Here is a 16,913-nt window from a genome sequence, read left to right as displayed (position 1 = left end):
GAATGTTTGTGCTTTCCCTCAAATTCATTTGTTAAAATCCTAACCCCAGTGTGATGGTATTAGGAGGTGGGGCCTTTGGGAGGTAATTCATGAGCACAGAGGCCTCATGAATGCGATTAAGTGCCCTTATAAAAAAGGGACCCAGAGAGCTGTCTCCATCTTTCTGCCACATGAGGATACAAAAACACAGCAGTTTGCAAACCAGAAGAAGGTCCTTACCAGAAACCAACCATGCTGGCACCCTGATCTTGGTCCTCTAGCCTCCAGAACTGTGAGAAATAAATGTGTGTTTATAAACCAGTCAGTCACTCTATGGTGCTTTATTATAGCATCCGGAACGAGCTAAGGCAGCTACTAAGTAGCATTCCATTTGACAAGGAAGCCTTACCATGCACACAACTTCTGAGTTCAATGAAAGAGAGGCTCGGTAAGTTTTAAAAATCAAATTTCAATGAATTAGTCTAATTCTCATTAACAATTTAAATTATTTTTCTAAGATGTGTTTTACATCTTCTAAAAATTTACTGGTTTGTTATAAGCATATCCAATTAGTGCTTGAGATTTTACCTGATTAGATCTGCCCTTTTACGTCCAACATTTGCAGGAACCTTCATTCTACCAGTTCAAATCCAGATTTACAGGTAGTTAACCCATCTGTTTTTTTTTTTGTTTTTTTTTTTCTGCTTCTATTTCATAGAAGGCTAGAGCTGCTGGAGAAAAATGTGTAACCTTGGTGACTGAATGCCTTACAATCTTTGATTTAAACTCGGCTGGTCGTAATGTCTCTAAAATCCTTTTATTCATCTAGTCAGTGTTCTCTTTCATTCTCTATATTTGTTGTCTGAACTGTCATCATTCTCCTGAAGTTACCAAACTGATCACTTGAACATGTTACTTTGCCTTCTACATGACCCAGAAAATCATAGGCCATGAAATATGAACATTCATTTTTCTTTCCTTTTTCTCTTCAATCTACATCAAGTTGCTCTCCCTACCTTGTCTTAGAAGGAGGTCTTTATTCCTGTCCATGCCTTTCTTCCAAAAGTCTAATTATGTTGTCTGTGGCTTGCCAGCTTTATTATTCTTCTCTGTTCCTTTTCACTATATGTCCTTTCCTCTTATCCTTCCATCAGCCACATAAATAACTCTCAGCCTTAAAAAAAGCTTGCTTATATGCCATGCCTGCTTTTTCAAGCTACCTTTTGCCTCATTAAAAAAAAAACAAACCTTTATTGATATATAATTTAAGTACTGTAAAATTCACCTGTTAAAATTATACAGTTCACCTGATAACAATTCAGGGTTATAAAGCTATCATCAAAATGTAATCTTTGAACCTGAACATTTCCATCATCACAAAAACGTTTTACCAATCTGTAGTCACTCCCCAGTCACACTTGCAGCCCTAGGCAACCACTAGTCTATTTCTGCCTCAGTGGATTTACCTTTTATAGACATTTCATATAATACTTGGTCTTTGGGGTCTGCCTTCTTTCACTTAATGTTTCTGAGGTTTCTTTGTGTTGTAACATGTATTAGTACTTCATTCCTTTTTACCGCCAAATAACATTACATTGTATAAGATATACCACATTTTATTGATCCATTCATCCATTGATGGATATTTGGATTGCTCATACCTTGAGGCTATTATGAATAATGTTGTTAGGAACATCTGTGTAATTAAGTTTTTCTGTTGAACTGTTTTCATTTCACATATATACATAGGAGTGAAACTGCTGGGTCAAAATGGTGGCTTTCAATGGGCAAAAAGGTTTAATTTTGATGAAGTCCAATTTATCAATATTTTTATCAGGTCTGTGCTTTGCATTGTATCTAAGAAATCTTTTGACTAATCCAAAGTATGAAGATTAACTATTATGTTTTTTCTCTGAGTTTTATTTTATTTAGCTCATTGATCTAATATAGGTCTAATATAGGTCTTTGATCTATTTGGGGTTAATTTTCAGGTTTCGTGTGAGGAAGTGGTCCAAATTCATTTTTTTATGTGTGGCTATCCAGCTGTTCCAGCACCATTTATTGAAAAGATGATTTTTCCCCCCATTGTCTTTGCATCTTTATCAAAACTTAATTGACCTTAAATATAAGGTTTTATTTCTGGACTCTCAATTCTACTATTCCTAAACCCATGCCAATACCATGCTATCTTGATTACTGTAGCTTTCTAGTAAGTTTTGGAATTGGAAAGTGTGAGTCTTCCCATTTTGTTCTTCATTTTGAAGATTGTTTTGGCTATTTTGAATCCTTTTCATTCCATATGAATTTTAGGATTACTTTATCAATTTCTTCAAAGAAAAAAGTCAGTTGTAATTTTGATAGGGATTGCATTAAATCGGTAGATCAGTATGGGAAGTATTGCTATATCGTCCATAAACAAAAGGATGTCTTTCCATTTAGGTAGATCTTCAATTGCTTTCAGCAGTGTTTTGTGCTTTTCATTGTATAAATCTTGTACTTTTTTGTGACATTAATACGTGTTTTATTTTTTGTTGGTATTGTCAATAGATTTTTTTTTAGATTGCCATTGCTAGTATACAGAAATAAAATCGATTTTTGAATACTGTTCTTGTATCTTACAACCTTGCTGGACTCATTAATAAATTCTACTTATTGTTAAGTGGATTTCTTAACATTTTCTCTATAAAAGTACATGTTTTCTGTAAATAAAGATGGTTTTGTTTTTTCCCTTCCAATTCAGGTGCCTTTTTTTCTTGCCCAATTGCCCTGGTTAGAAGTTTCAGTACAATATTAAATAGAAGTTGTGAGAGCAGATATCATTTTATTCCTGAATTTGGAGAAAACACATTGAGTCTTTCACAATTAAGTATGATATTATATGTTGGTTTTTTGTAGATGCCCTTACTCTAGTTTATGAAGGACCATTCTATTCCTAAATTATTTTATTTTTGTCATAAATGGACGTTAGATTTTGTCAAATGCTTTTTCTGCTTCTGTTGATAGAATATTGTGCTTTTTGTTCTTTATCCTGTTAATATAGTGTTTACATTAATTAATATTTGTATATTAAATGAACCTTGCCTTCCTTAGATAACCTTCAGAATGTATAATACGATGCTTGATTTGGTTTGTTGGTATTCTGTTGATGATTTTTTTGTCTATATTCATAATAGATATTATATTGGTTTATACTTTTCTTCCCTTGTGATATCCTTGTCTTGCTTTGGTATTTGGGTAATACTGGCCATCCTTTTCTAATTTTTTGGAAGAATTTCTGAAGGATTGTTACTAATCATTCTTTAAGTGTTTAATAGAATTCACCATTGAAGCCATCTGGCCCTAGGCTTTTCTTTCTGGTAATATTTTAAATTACTATAATCATTTACCTCATATATATATATATTAGATTTTCTATTTTTCCTTGTGTCAGTTTTGGTAGCTTTGTCTTTCTAGGAATTTGTCCATTTAATGTAAGTCATCTAATTTGTTGTTCATAGTATTCCTTTTAATCCTGTTCATTTCTCTGATTTATATTAGTATCAGCTCTTTTACTCCTAATTTTAGTAATTTGAGTCATCTCTGTTTTTTTCTTGCTCATTCTAAATCTTTGTCAATTTTGTTGTTCCTTGCAGAGAGCCAACTTAAGGTTTCATTAATGAGGTTTCTCTAATGTTTTTCTATTTACTATTCCATTAATACCCATGCTAATCTTTATAATTTCCTTCTTTCTATTTGTTTTGTGTTTAGTATCTTCTATTCCCACCTCCAACCTCCCTAGTTTCATAAGGCAGAAGGTTAGGCTATTGATTTGAAATCTTCTTTTTTTATAATATAGGTTTTTACAGCTACATGCCTCATTAGTTCCGTCCCACAAATTTTGTTATATTGTACTTTAGTTTTTATTTATCTCAGAGTAATTTTCCTTATGAATGATCATTTGACTCATTGGCTATTTAGGAGTGTGTTGTTTAATTTCCACATATTTGTGAATTTTCCAAATTTCTTGTGTTTTTCCGACTTCTAACTTAGTTTTACTGTAGTTAGAGAATATACTTGGTATGATTCCCCATCCTTTCAAAATCATTGAGTCTTTTTTATGGCCTAGTTTATAGTCTATCCTGGATAATATTCCATTTTCCCTCATTTTTAAGCCTTCTATTCATCACTGAATTTCTTGAAAATCCATATTTGCTGCCTCTCTTAAGCTCCTACCCAAGCTCACTCTCAGCAAATTCTCATCCATTCATTCAGCTTTAGTAAATGCCTACTCAGCACTAAGATAGAGAGTCCCTATTTCTATGGCACTTTCAAGCTGATGGTACACTCCTGAAGATCACCAGTGCCAGCACAAGATGTTTTTGTGCGATTAGAAAGAGATACCCCTGCAAATAGACACATTAAAAAAAGGCATCTCTAATCCAAAATGAAATTAAGAAAATAATTCCATTTATAGTAGCATCAAAAGACAAAAATACTTAGAAATAAATCTATCCAAGGAGGAACAAAACATATACTGAAAAATACAAAACATAATTGAAAGAAGTTAAAGAAAATCTAAATAAATGGAAAGAGATCCCATATACATGGACTAGAAAACTTAATATTGTTAAAATGGCAATTCAGAAATCAATATACAGATGTAATACATTCCCTATCAAAATTCCCCTGCTTTATTTACAGATATGGAAAATCCCATCCTCAAATTCATATAGAACTGCAAGGAGCCCCAAAGAGCCAAAACAATTTAAAAGAAAACAGAGTTGGGGACTCATACTTCCCAATTTCAAAACTTTCTTCAAAGCTACAGTAATCAAAAACCATAGTACAGGTGTAAGAATACATGTACACATCAATAAAATAGAATTTAGGGTTCATAAGTAAACACATACATTTTGGGAAAACAAACCGATTTTCAAAAATGATGCCAAAGCCATTTAATGGGGAAAAATAGTGGCTTCAACAAATGGTGCAGTAACAACTCCATACTCACATACAAAAGAATGAGATTAGACCCTTACCTCACACCATAGACAGAAATGAACTCAGAATGGATTAAAGACATAAGTGTATGACTTAAAACTATTAAATTCCTAGAAGAAAACATAGGGTAAATCTTTGTGATCTTGAAATTGGCAGTGGACTCAGAGATTACATCAAAGGCATAAACAACAAAACTAATTTGCCTCATTACTAATATGAGGAATGCAAATACCTGTCAATAAATACCATTTTCTTCTATCAGGATGGTGAAGATCAAAAAGTTTAAAACCATTTTGGTAACAGCGGGTGGAAACTACCACTTTCATATATTACTAGTAGGGGAGTGAAGAATGGTACCACTATTTTGCAGGATCATCAAAGAGAGAGTCATTTTGCAGGATCTATCAACATTTTTAAAGCACACTCCTTTTGATTCAGTATCCTCACTTCTTGCTACTTATCCTATTGATGTATGAAATGATGCAATTTTCTATTTGTAATAGCAAAATGTTGAAAATAACCTAAGTGGTTACTAATAAAGAAATGATTAAATAAAATATGACATGTCCATATAACGGAATATTATTCAGCCATTAAAAATAATTACACAGTTCCTGGTATAACCGATTATGAAAGTATCTTGAAAAAAGTATTTTTAAGGGGGAAAGCAAGATACAGAACACCACATGTGGTATGCTTCAATTTTTGAAAACAATGTAAAATATATGTAGTTATCCACATACAAATAAAACATTTCTGTTAGTATATAAGAACCTAGTAATGGTAGTTGCCTTCTGAGAAAAGAAGTGGGTGGCTTAGGGCGTGATGAGAGAGAACCTTAATTTTCACTGTGTGTATAATATGCATGTATCACCTATTCAAAAATGATTATTTAAGTTAAAAATGACCTGTTTTCCATAAGCCCATTCTATCTTCTAGGAGCTTGCTAGACTGTCCACTGTCAATTTAACTGTCATTCAGCTCCTATGAAAGGCATTTGAGATAGACTGCATTTCTCAATCATCAGTAAGAAAAATGTGATCTTTCTTAAGTCGTCTAAAAGTTATAGGCGTATAAAGTTAGGTCATCTGCAGTCAGTATACCTAAGGCGTGTCTCATCATTAAGAACATGGGTCCTGAGTCTAACTTCAGATGCTGGCTTTGCCACTTACTAGCAGCATAATGGGAAAGTAACTGACTTAGCTTCTCTCTCCCTCAGGTTCCTTACCTGTAAAATAGAGATAATATAGAGATGTCGGGAAGATTTAATAACATAGTGCAAGCAATATGCCTACAACAGTGCCTGTAAAACATTAAGCCTTGGTAAATGTGAGCTATAATGCTTCCTATAAAATACCTTATCAAGTTATACCATTAGTGTTATATTCTGAATTTTATTGAAGTTCAATGCAAGAAACAATTGTGTGAGGAACTGACATTGAAGACATTATTATGTTGTTATTTAGTGTATATAATTAAAATATTTTTGACAGATACTTAGAATTTTATGTCAGGAAAAATCCTTGTGAAGACAGTACAGGCATTCATTAACCAGATAATACATGTTATCATCTTGTCTTAAGTTTCAAATACAATGACCATCTATTTTTTTTTTCCCAAAAAAATAGAACTTCCTTGCCATTTCCTTTGCTTAGTAATTTCTGGTCGCATTGAAATTATTATGTTTTACTAGATGTTTAAATTAAAAGGACAATATATAACTGGATACATGCATATGGGAAAACAAAACTATAGTATAGAAGGCTATATAATAGTAAATTTCTTATGTCCTTCCCAAATCAACCTCTACAGCTTTGTGTATATCCTTCTGGAAATTTTGTGTGCATATATTTACATAGGGTTACTATGTGTATATATGCGTGTGTGTTTATTTAAAAAAAAAAAAACCCACACAAATGGGAACATATTGTGTCCACAATTTTGTTGTTGTTGTTGTTTTCTTGTTTGAAATAGGGTCTTATTCTATTGTCCAGGCTGGCATGCAGTGGTGCGATCAGGGCTTATTGCATCCTCGACCTCCTGGGATCAATCCATCCTCCTGCCTCAGGCTCCTAAGTACCTGGGACTATAGGCGCATGCTACCATACCCAGCTAATTAGTGTAGTTTTTGTAGAGACAGGGTTTTGCAGTGTTGCCCAGCCTGGTCTTGAACTCCTGGGCTCAAACGATCTGCATGCCTCTACTTCCCAAAATGCTGTGATTACAAGCGTGAGCCGAGGTGCCTGGCCCATGTTCACAGTTTTATACAACTATTTTCACTTCCCTTTATCTTAGACACCTTTCCATATCAATTTCTATTAGTTTTCCTTCATTCTTTTTACAGTTTCCGAGTTCAATTTATTATTATCCGTTGAAAAAGCCTTTTGTTGTTAGTTGCTAGAATATTTAATTTAATTACATCACATTTACTTCCAAAAAACATGTAGTGTAGGAGCTAAAAACTCACTGGATAGCACACTGTTAATAAGTTGGAAACTTGTGCACTACTGTATGTAGATTATTTAAACCACTCCCCAAAATGCTTTAAGAAATTCTGCCCTCGCGGGCACTATTCCTTAAAGGAAACATTGTTCTTTTAATTGTGGAATCTTAAATAGAAAAATTTCAAGTAAGACAATGATTTCTAAAATATGAAGAAAATGACTTGAAAACTAGGAAAATGGCTCTGATTTTATATTTTTATACTAAAAGAATATCATCAGTAACCTAAAAATAATTAGAAACAGATTAACAAGAACATTTGTTTGTAATGTTTATATTTTCTTAATTGTTAGATGAATTAAATGATTCCTATTTTAAGGGGACTATTCTTTGATTGCTTGTTTACACTGGCTAATGACTGAAGTTTTGTTTAATGTTCAGTCTTCTCAATGTTTTCGTTCCTGCCCCAGCTCCCATCTCTATCAGTCATCTTATATACCAAACTCTCTGAATTCAATCTCACTTCTTTATCTTTTTCTGAAGATGACATCAAATCGTTCTAACAACCATTCCCTGGCATACTTCCTGGCTCACTGAAACTATTATGAGTAGCCACAACATTGTGTTCGTTACTCTTTGAAAATACTTTTTAACACAGATAAAATTACTGAACTTTAGGAAATAAAAGAAGCAGAACTGTAACATCCTGAGAAAACACAGAGACATTGAAGTATATGAGCACGATGCATCTGCAAATCTTTAAGCAAAATGGTAAAAGTGAGACCTGTGTTCTCATTATAAGGCTAGCTATATTAATAAACTCAGAAAATAACACCTGGATCTTAAAAGAACAAAATGAAAAAATTATTTTCTCCAGTAACAAGTTATATCTACCTGTCAGCTATTTCATAAGATAGAAATGTTAGGGTTGGGCATGGTAGCTCACACCCGTAATCTAAACAGGTTGAGAGGCCGAGGCCAGAGGATCACTTGAGGCCAGAAGTCAGCACTCAAATTTCTGATATGATAAGCAAAACCACTGATGGAATCAATAAGGCAGACTGACACTCTGACACTAAACTAAGCAAAGAGATTTTGTAAGTTTAGAAAATAAGGCGTGAATCTGTTATACAATCACTACATCTGCATCTGCCAGTAAACCTAAAGCTTAATTTCATAGACAGACGAATTTGCTACCCTTAAAATTGACTCTTTTTTTATTTAAAGCATTTGTGTGTTTTTCGCCACTAAAACGGTTTATGCTAGCATTCAAATTCCTTATCATATATGAGACTTCCACCTGTGTTCCAAATGAACACAAAGAGGAAGAATGTGGGTTTATTGCTTGAATATAACCATGATCACAGCATTGAAGAGTATACGATAGAGATTTAATATGGCCTTTAAATAGAGTGGGGACAGTCTAATATTAATTTTCTAAAAAGTCCCCCTCTAGGAGATACCAACCTTGGACATATAATAATTACAAACCCTACTAAAAACCGAGTAATTTTTTCTCAATTCTGAAAATTGTCCAAAAGGTGTTAACTCCTTCTCTCGTCAGAAAAACACTGCATGGCAGTCAAGCCAAACAAGGACTCAGCAATATCACTGTTAACAATTATAATTGAAACTTAGGTCACAATAACTCACATCAATTTACCATAGAATTATTCCCGTTCTATTTTTAATCCTATTGAAGACTGTAATTACAATGATATAATTACAGCCCCCAAATACTCCATACCTGGAATGTGGCAGCTTCTGGAGCTTTTGGATCAATTTCACTCAGCTCATTGGACAACTGCCAATTGGTATTACCAGTGGTGCCTAAAGTTCTGAAAACTCAATAAAGCTTTAAAAACCTTGAGGAACAATAGCTCATCAGGATCTCCAAAGAGTAATTTTACATCATGAAGACAAACATTCTCATTTTCTTTCTTCTGCAGATTTCTTTTTGTGCCTGCACTTTCTTTGAGGTTGCAGTAGAGAGTGTGTGTCTACAGAAGGTACTGTATGCATAGGTATGAGGAGGTCTTACTCTCTTTTTATCGTTCTGAGCCCTTCTCTACCCTTGTTCTTCCTCTTGTCCTCTCTTAATTCTATGATGGGTCTTCACATGTTGTTGTACCTTCTCATGTTACTTGAATAGAATTTTGATACTTAATCTGAAAAGCTGATAAGTGAAAACATTTGTTTTGTGGTATATTAAGTACTTTATTCAAATTATTTATTTCACATATTTTAAAGTTATATAGCTTTTAGCTAAATTTTTAGATAATTTCCCTATCTTTGCTTTTATTAAAGATAATAGGGCCAAGCACGGTGGCTCATGCTTGTAATCCCAGCACTTTGGGAGTCCGAGGTGAGCAGATCACCCTGAGATCAGGAGTTCGAGACCAGCTTGGCCAACATGGCGAAAACCCATCTCTACTAAAAATTACAAAAATTAGTCAGGCTTGGTGGTGTGCACCTGTAATCCCAGCTACTCGGGAGGCTGAGGCAGGAGAATCATTTGAACTCAGGAGGCGGAGGTTGCAGTGAGCCGAGATCACACCACTGCACTCTAGCCTGGGAGACAGAGTGAGACTGTCTCCAAAAAAAAAAAAAGATAATAGAGAAAAAAGAAGATGAACAGGCAAAATAATTTAAATCTGTTGCTAGCCAGTTTCCAGCTTTAACCTGTAACCAGTAGTTAGGTAGTTTATTTATTTTTATATTTATTTATTTTCCTTTCCTTCTGTTAGGGGAAAGTCTGAACCTGGGGCTGTGTCAATACAAGATGAAATGAAGTACGACAATGAAAAGAGAGCCTACCTACAAGTTCATCCATCTCAGGGAAAGTGCTGGGCACCAATGACAAATTTCTATCAACTGTTCAATTGTTTCAGCCATGATGCATGAACAGCAAACTCCTAAGTGCTGTACATAACATCTGAAAGGAGTAGAACTTATTCCTCTTCTCAAAGTAGATGGGAATTCCCTAACTCCCCACCTCCCCACACCAAACACAATCTGGGAAAGATGCTAATAACCCCACGTGAATCAGCCCAAAGGCAGTCAGCATATAGGAAGAGAAACTCAAACCTGGATGGTCAATCTTTAAATGATCCAGCACTGACTAGACAGGTTTAATTTTCAAACAGAATCATGCACCAGTCATTTTCTCCTGTTGCAGATCTACTCTAAATTCTCAAGTCTTCCTAGAGAGCAGCAGACACAGCAATCTAACCAGATTCAAAATGCAAATCCGTGCTGCCCTAACAGGCTTGAAGGAAAGTTGGATCATTTCTAGCTGCCTCTCGAGAGAAGCAGGGCATGCCCAGGCACTTCAGTCCCACCTACTATCCAGAGACTCATATAGGTGCCAAGCTGGCTATACAGCCACCACCACCAGTAGAATTTATCAAATGCATTGAACAAGGACTGGTTGGCAACCACTTTGTACCTACCCTACTGGTTTTCTAGAAGTCAGGAAGGAAGGGGTGGGGATAAGATTCTTAAAATATACAGAGACATCAACAACATTGTTAGGCCCTCAGATTGAGCTGGTTCTGCTAACACACTGCATGATATGTAAGCACATGCACTTATATTTCCTCATTAGAGCCTATACATTATGTAGTAAAATGAAATCTCCCAGCTTCTACTTTACCCCTTCTTTAATCGATCTCCAGCACTGCAGCCAGGGTAATCTTACATCCACCAATCTAAGTATTGCCTTTTCTCCGCTTTAAAAAGCACTCCTGGTTCACAGCAGCAGCTGCCTGTTGATAATGAGAATCAGCTGTGGAACTTTTTAAAAAATTAAAATTCTCCAACTATACACAGAGATTCTGGTTCCATGGCTATAGGGTGGGAAACTCAGGAACCTAAATTTTTAAATTATGAGCCATGTTTGTGCTACTTTATAGTTCTTCCAAATGCTTTTTGCATATTTAGTTCATGTGAGTCACACACTGACTTCTGAAAAAGGTCCATGAGACTAGATCTGGCAACTACCGAGCAGTGATGTATGTGTTTCACACATGTGTGCAAAGAACAGGCGCTGTTTAAAACTGCCAGTGTTTTACGCTCCAGGTGCCTTGGCCTCTACCTCAGCAGCTAAGGATATGACGTGCACGGGATAGTACAGCTACAAGATGGTGGAGCCTCTATCAGTCTGCGTCCCTAAGTAACCATATGGATCAGAAGCCCTGCTTCCAAAACCACCCAAAATTGGATACGTAAGATGAACATGAAATGCATCAAGAAATATACACCTATTTCAGCAAGTCCCTTAGGTTTAGGGGTTCATTTGGCATCACAGCATAAGCTTAGCTTATTTTGACTGACAGGAGGTTTTGCAAATGATTAAGTTACATTTTTAATGATATATTAATATGCTAAAGACCACCTGATTTGTTAATGATTTTGCTTTTCAAGTGTCTTTTGCCATGTCTATATTCTGAAAAGTATTCTGAGATTGCAAAACTATTCATTAACCTTTTGTGTATGTGAACAAGTATTTTCTTAATACAACCAGAGGAAAACCAACAAACAACAAAAGCAAAATGGGGAGAATGTGGAGTTGCTAAAGCTACACAGAATCTGTTGATCATTTATAGTCCCAGTTTAAAAAATTGGTTTCCTATCAGCCTTATCCTCTCAATAAATATCTTTATAATCAGAAAATGTAAATTTGAACTTGTAAAACACATGTAGGCTCATAAAATGCCATTTTTATGTTTTACATATTGTTCTCCCATAAAAGTACACTAGAAAATGGTTGAAAAGAATTACTTTAAGAGCTACAAAGAATACATCTCAATTGTCTTTCACACAATGACCTTAACATACTAATAGCAACCTTAACCGTAAGACATGAGCAGGGCCTTGGTGTTTATCTAGTCAGGCCTTTCATTGTTATAGATTGGGTCACCAAAGCCTAGAGAGGTCAAGTGTATCTCTGAAGGTCACACACTGGGAAAAGAACAGAGCCAGAACGCAGGGTTTGCCCATGGGAAATGCTGCCACATGACGTTTCCCTCCATCTTTTACTCAAGCAATTAACTGTTACTCTCTCAATTCACCCAAACATTCGGTTAAAGTGGCATAATGTCCCACAAAGGGTTTTCCGGCTGTGAAAGCTAGGTCAAACTATTGACTTATTTATTTATTGAGATGTAGCTTTCTCATCTGTAAAATAAGAGCAAATAGTACCTAACCTGGAGCTCTTCTATGATTAGAAAGGACATGATGTATGTACAGTGTTAGGCTCATTGTTCTTTGGCTGTAAATAAAAAAAAATTATATTGATTCCCTTCAGAATTTCGGCCTATTCTAGACCAGGGAACAGCAAACTATGACCCATGAACCAAATCTGACCTGCCACCTGTTTTTATAAATTCGGTTTTATTTGAACACAGCCATGCCCATTCATTTATGTATTGTCTGCAGCTGCTTTGGGACTATACCAGTAGCTCTGACTAGTGTGACAGATACTTTATGGCCCAAAAACCCTAAAATATTTGCTCCCTGGCCCTTTTCAGAAAAATGCTGTTGGACTATATTCTAAACTGCTGAGATCATTTTCATTCTTTCACCCACAGTGTCATTCGGTATCCCTAATTACTGAGTCAACCGCAAATTTGCCTCTGTTAAGGTTGATCATAAAAATATGTAATGAGACATGAGAAAGGAAAGTCACAAGACACAGTTCAACTGACACCTTCAAGGATGACAATGACTACCACTTAATGAGCACATTAATCTAAAGAAGTATGAATCCACTAAATGCTACCACGACCCAGAACTCATTTATCAACAATGCCACATATTAAACATCTTTCTAATACGCAGAAGATGAGGTACAGACTCCAGTGATCACTGCTTTCCCCTCTGAAATGGTTTCAAGTCTATGATGTTTCTATATCCTTCAACTCCATTTCAATAGCATTTTAAAAAACTCGGGCTATTAACCTAACTACAGTTTTCTGGCAGATCTCTCATTATCCAGCTACAGAATGGCTAGCTGTCACCAAACCTGATTCTTCTTTTTTCTGGGCACATAGTGACCCTATATTTCCCAGATTCCTTTTGGGGCAGCAGTGCTCAAGTGATTATTTTTTAGCTAACGGAAGGACTGCAAAAATGATGTGTGCTACTTTCAGGCCAGGCCAAAGAGAGTCCCCACTGGTGATCTCCGTGCTCATTTCTTTTCACACACTTGTAGCGGATGAACATGATGACTTGAGAAGCCATTTATTAAATATGACAGAGCCTTTAGAGAGAAGGTACCTGGGTCCTTGAACCCACCCTTAGTGGAGAGCCACCACCACCACCCAAGAACTCTAAATGTAGACTCAAACAAGAATAAACTTCTCTTGTATTTAAGTCATTTTATATATTTTGAAGTTTGTTACAGGAGGAAGTATAATTGTAAAAAACACACTATGAGTCCTGTAAGGTTACTACCAAAGTATTTGTGACCACACAGGAAAATATTCTGGTTTTCTGGACCAAGAGGTTTCAATTCATGTAAAGTAGATGTGGGTGTTCTTTCACTGTATCCCTGTGTGCCTTAGCCTATAAATTTCTATTTTACAGTATTTGTTTTGTACTTTCTTGTAGCTCATTCTTTTTAATTGAGAAAAATAAAGCAAAACTGTGGCCGAGTGTAGTTGTGCACACCTGTCATCACAGCTACTTGGGACACTGAGCTGGGAGGATCTCTTGAGTCCAGGAGTTCAAGCCTAGCCAAGGCAATATGGCAAGACCCCATCTCTTAAAAAAAAAAAAAGAAAAAAGCTAAATAGGCATTAACCTTACTCTATCTTTTAATAACTGTTAAACAACATGAGCCTCACCCATCCATCTTGTTCTCCTTTATTGTAGGACTTTCCTTTTCACTCGATTTTTTAGTGTTTGTATAATCTCACTCTATGTGTTGGCCTGATACTCTTTCACAGTTTTATGCCAGTATTTGTTTGTTTGTTTGTTTTTTGTTCCTGGTAATATGTTCCTCTTGTTTCTTCTAAGAACTAAGCTCAGAAGACAGCTTGCCAAATCACACTGGTATCTCCCCATTTTTCCTTTCTTATTAAGATTACTCATGACTTCGTTTGCCACAGTTTGATTTTTTGAGTATGCTACCAACACTCAATTAAGAAACCCTATTCTACTAGATGTTGAGAAAGACTCAGCACTCCCACAACCACCTCATGCCTCTGGCAACTTTTATAGTCTGTTTGTAAAAAGCCTTATTTCAGCCTGTATCTAGATATAGTATTCAATATTCTTTAACACTTGTGCTTTAGTATGCTGCGCATGGAGATAACATGCTTCTATTGATCCTGATGCTTCTCCATCTCATTTACAGAGAAGATGCAGGGCAGGCTGCTGCCACTTCCTGACATATCTTTCTGGGCTTGCTCTTTCAGCCCCACATTTTCACTTACTAGCTTCAAAAGCTATGAGGTCCCATTCAAGACATCCTACTCTCTAAAGCCCTCTTTATACCAGTTTGACTTAGCTTCAATTGGCACAGAAAAATCTGAGACTGAAAGATGTGATTGTAAGCTCACATGGCAAAAAGAAGAAGACAGCTCTGCGCAAAGAAGTTTATGGCTAACAGAATGATGTTTCTTTAGCTAGCAAATTTGTATGTTGTAAATGTCATTAGCATGATTGGATGTATTTGATAACTTGTAGAGTTATACTACCATCTATGTAGATGCTTTCTTAAAATTTTAGTTAAAAAATATGGAAGTGAGTTTTACCTCAGTGAATTTCTACAACATGCATATTAGCTTGTCATAAATAAATGAAGTAAATTTACTTTATAGTATACATATTTTCTAGTTTGATTTTGGAACTAGTAAAAAGCATGCTGTGTATTCTTTCAAGTATTGTGATCAAACATAGGGTGTATTTGTTAAAACAAAGTTGTAACTATTTTGTAAGAATTTGAACATTGAATCACTGGCAAAATTTGAATTCAAAATTTTAATTTGTCTTTCTCAGATGTAATTTAAATGTAATCAGTTTAGGGTGTTTCTAAAATTGATTTGCAAAGAAATAAATGTTATTTTTATGCTATCAAAGTTACTTCCCAAAGATTACATGTTATTCACACTTTAAATATATATGTACTTTTCTATTATTATTAAATAGAGGATTCCTCTGCCATTCTCACTATTTTCTCCTCAAAAGAAGAGACCATACGTTTTAGATAAAATAAAAAGAACGCTATAAAGAGGTTTTCTTATCCTTAAGGTCTCAATGAAGATTATCTGCATTAGTAAGGGGAAAATCATAATTATGAAAATATAAAATATAGTTCATTAAATATATATGTATACATACATATGCAAGTATTTGTGTATATATACATCTATATACAAATATGCAAATGTATGTATTAGTATATATACACAAATACATATATTCAAATGTATATATTTGTATATATGCAAACATATATATATTTGAATTGGTTGTATGATATAGGTCTTTAATAAATATGAACTATTTTCATTCCCCACAAATTTGATATTGATTGTTTATAAGATAAAATATGTGAAAATATACATGTCAGTTCTGAGGGTATTAATAGTATAAACAAAGAGAAAGAAACAAGGAGAAACGTTGCCTTGCTAAATATCAGTGCCCTTTCCTTTATATACCAGAGATAAACCAAAGTAAGACCTATTCACCATCTTGGAATTCCTGGCAGTGGCAGATGGCAGGGAGGATATGAGATTTTATATACTTGCTCACAAAGGGCACTGTGACTACCTTGATTATACTTACCTTACCATACTAATTTTTTGTCTATGTGTCTGTCTTGATAATGGAAACCATTAATATAGTTGTCTACATTAACATGACCTTACACTCACTCTACTGTCTCCTAGTTTATTCTAGGAGCATCTGGAATGATACATCAATTCTTCAATAGAAAGAATTAATCAAGAGTTTATACACTAGAACTCTTTGAATCCCTTGCCATATCTTATCAGTCCTAAACTATCATATCATGATCCTTACCCAATCTTAGCCAAGTTGCCCTATTGAGAGATCTGCCTTAAATTCAACTTGAAAATCTCAAATATTCCAACTCTGTTCCAACCTTTTCCTTCTTTTTAGGCACTACAAAGGCTCTGTTGAAGTGGTATTCTCCATACCTCAATAAACTTGTTTTGTCTTACCAAAAGAGTAATATCAGTGATGTTTTGGGGAGCCAGCTTTCAACACTCCCGTTAGATTGTAAACTCATTAAGAACTGGGTGTATGTCTCATTCATCTTCTCATCTGCAATTTTTTACATGGTTTCTCTGTATAAAACAAAATTTATGAAGGCCATTGGTTTATGGAAGGTTGGCTATTGTTTAATGGCAATTGTTTAAGGCCATTTATGGAAGCACCTGCAGTAGGCCGCACAAGACCAGAACAAATCAGAATAGAGTGACATGTGCTAGGTGCCACATAATCAAACTGAAATTTAAAATGAACCAGTTTAAAAACAAAAA

General features: G+C 35.0%; 1 long non-coding RNA gene across 1 annotated transcript; it reads left to right on the top strand.

The window, feature by feature from the left end:
* The first annotated feature begins 5,897 nt into the window (after window positions 1-5,897).
* Window positions 5,898-12,195, top strand: LOC108537594 (uncharacterized). The gene is made up of 3 exons (XR_001887860.1): window positions 5,898-5,985; window positions 9,351-9,425; window positions 10,149-12,195. It is a non-coding gene; the product is annotated as an uncharacterized LOC108537594 (long non-coding RNA).
* The last annotated feature ends 4,718 nt before the right edge of the window (window positions 12,196-16,913 follow it).

Source organism: Rhinopithecus bieti, unplaced genomic scaffold, assembly GCF_001698545.2.
Source record: "Rhinopithecus bieti isolate Rb0 unplaced genomic scaffold, ASM169854v2 scaffold_13352, whole genome shotgun sequence".
In the NCBI taxonomy this organism is placed as follows: Eukaryota; Metazoa; Chordata; class Mammalia; order Primates; family Cercopithecidae; genus Rhinopithecus; species Rhinopithecus bieti.
The sequence above is the reverse complement of the archived record's forward strand: the minus strand, read 5'-3'. Positions and strand labels throughout refer to the sequence as shown.